We start from the raw sequence: 2,861 nt of genomic DNA, 5'->3' as shown, positions 1-2,861 counted from the left end.
TGCGGCTGCACAGCGTGCCATGGCAGCAGGGGCGCCTGCCCAGGACTTAAATTAAAACATCTTTTTTTTTGTTTGTTTTTTAAACTTTATTTAACATCCATCATGTTAAAAAAACATGCTTTAATTTAAGTCCCGGGCAGGGGCGACGAGCCTGAATAAGATATCATACTCCGACGCTCAACATGAAATGCCGGCACCACGCCGGAGAGGGAAGACGGATGCCTCCCGCTCCCACCGCAGGACTCCGGCAACAAGGTAAGTGAGAATAATGAGAAGTAGGGAGTGGGAGTAGATAGTGAGAAGGGGCAGAGGGGGGAGGGATAGTGAGAAAGGGCAGAGGGGGGGAGGTAGTGAGAGGGGGCGAGGTAGTGAGAAGTGGCAGAGGTGGGCGAGGTAGTGAGAAGGGGCGGGGAGGTAGTGAGAAGAGGGTGCCAGAGGAGTAGGCACCAGAACACTTAAGGCCGGCTCTGGCATCCACGCAACCAGGGCCGGCCCGACAATGGAGCCGAGTGGGGCAACCGCTCGCTTTTTTTTAAAGCGAAAGAGAGAGAAAGGGGCGCCGAGTGGTTTTCGCTTACCAATCTGTCAGTATCTGCTCGCCGCCCCTTTCTCTCTCCTCTGCGGCGAGTCTCCCTGTTCGGTGTCAGTGCCGGCTTGTAACGCTGAGTGCCGGAAGATTACCTCATTTCCGGCGCTCAGCATTACAAGCCGGCACCGAGACCGAACAGGGAGACTCGCCGCAGGACTGCAGAAAGGTAAGTACAGGGGGGCGGTAAGGTTAGATAATAGGGAGGGAGAGGAAGGGTAGATAATGGGGGGGGCGGCAGGGACGGAGGGAGAGGAAGGGTAGATAAAGGGGGGGCTGCATTTTAAAATTCGCCCCAGGCGGCATTTTGCCTTGGGCCGGCCCTGCACGCAACTAAACAAAATGAATAATCCTCTCCAAACACATCAGCATCTATATTGTCTAAACCTTTTTATTCCAACTTAATTTCTTTATTGAAGATTCAAGGAATTTACATACAATCATGCAATTAACAAAAACCTCAAAAACAAATATGTCTTTTAGCGAAATACATACCTAAAATGCTATTCAGCCAACAAAAGAGAAAAGAAAAGTCTTCCCGGAGGTTACCCTCTCATGCCTGGTAGGCAGGAAGGGAAAGCTAAAAGAAACGTAATGACTTAACTAAAGCTTTATAAGAGTTACTTATAGTCCGGAGACTATTTAATATTCTATTTAGGATCCAGAATGATTTAGAGGTATGTGGAGACTCAAGGGCAACTCCAAACACATCTTAAATTAATCGTACGATAGGAAATTCTGACGTTATTATAAAGCAGGTTATTGATTGACGTGTTTGTCCAACGTACTGGAAGCCATATGATGTCTGCCAAGTTAATTTAATTCCCTTCAGCCACTTCTTGCTCTATACCGAGCAACCCGTTACCACGAAACTCACTTCAGCAGCTACATGTCCTTTTGTCAGATAGATGTTTCCCTTGCAGAACTGAAAATAAAATGTTGTGCAATTTTGGAAATGTAATGGTTAATGCCAAATAACATATCACATAAATCATACCTCCCAAGGGTCCCTCTTTTGGACCTAAATTGACCCAATACCGCCTGTTCATCTTTCTTTAGCGCTGAGAATGTTTGGTGGGGATGAATTTAGCCCAAAAGATGCCTGTCTTTATCAGAAATTGTGCACTTATATATATGTATAGTAAGGAATTCAATAGAAATGTTCACTTGGGTTTTAAACAATTTAATTGGTATATATAACAATCAGGAACTAGTAGAACTCCAAGTAACAAAGTAGCACAAGAACCATGTGCTGATCAGTATGTATAGATGTTATAACATATCAATGAATTATTTGTCCATTCTGGCCCTCTTGTTAGGCAGTTGATGGTCACTGTTGTCATTTGGGGTGGCGGTTGGTGAACTGAAACTCCTCTTCTTCCCTTTTTGAATGTAGTTTTCAGGCCCATTCACTTTAATAAAAGTCCCCCCACAGGTAAGCTGATGGTGTGACCACCAACGTTCCCGAGCAGAGGGTGCCCGATTTATTGCCCGCATTATGAAGCCAAACTTTGGCCCCCAAGCTCTGCAGGGACCATTACAGAGCCACCAGTGCTTTCTGCATTCAGCAACCTCTGCATGGAAATTGTGGTAGATGGAAATGTTGGCGCCAGTGATGTTATTTATGCGCTCCATGTGTTTGCAGAACTCTGGTCCGTGGGCTCCATCATCTTTGTATTGGCGTGTTACAAACAGGAAAGCGTGAATCATTTCATGGAGAAGGACCTCAACAAGATCTCTCCTTGATCTCAAGCTCAATAGTGGCTTGCTGATATAAATAGTGCAGAGGTCTTCATTTTCCTTGTAGTAACAAATCCCGGTGTTTAGTATCATCCTGCGGCTCCATTTTACTTCCACCCCCTTCAACTGTCCCTGGAAAAACATGCCATTAAATGACATGAACAATTCCTGGAGGTTGGGGTTTGGGTCCAGCACCTCCCAAGCAGGATCGATAACTGATAAGCACTCAGTATCTATATAATCCATCGCACTGGGGAAAAGCTTCCAAGCTAATCAAGTTTATCACCGCAGCAGCTCCCTCTCACAATAATCAAGTAGCAAATGCAATGACAGCAGAAGCTTATGACACTATGATGTCATGGTGAGTTACAGAATGTTTACACCCAGCACTAAGCTACGTACACAAACTCACTGAAACTCACAAAAAAGTTGAATGTTTCAACTTAACCAACTTTACTGCTATCTATGACCTTCATGAAAAGGGTTTTCCCACCCTACTGTTCAAAGCTTTTTTCTCCATTTTTTTACCTTGTTC

General features: G+C 45.0%; 1 pseudogene; it reads right to left on the bottom strand.

Annotated features, from left to right (window-relative positions):
• Positions 1-1,876: 1,876 nt before the first annotated feature.
• LOC149303204 (DNA-dependent metalloprotease SPRTN pseudogene) lies at positions 1,877-2,572 on the bottom strand (annotated as a pseudogene).
• Positions 2,573-2,861: the final 289 nt, after the last annotated feature.

The sequence above is a fragment of the Sceloporus occidentalis genome, unplaced genomic scaffold (assembly GCF_023333645.1).
Source record: "Sceloporus occidentalis isolate IW3139 unplaced genomic scaffold, rSceOcc1.0.p SCAF_15, whole genome shotgun sequence".
Lineage (NCBI taxonomy): Eukaryota > Metazoa > Chordata > Lepidosauria > Squamata > Phrynosomatidae > Sceloporus > Sceloporus occidentalis.
This window is presented reverse-complemented; position numbering and strand designations above follow the sequence as displayed.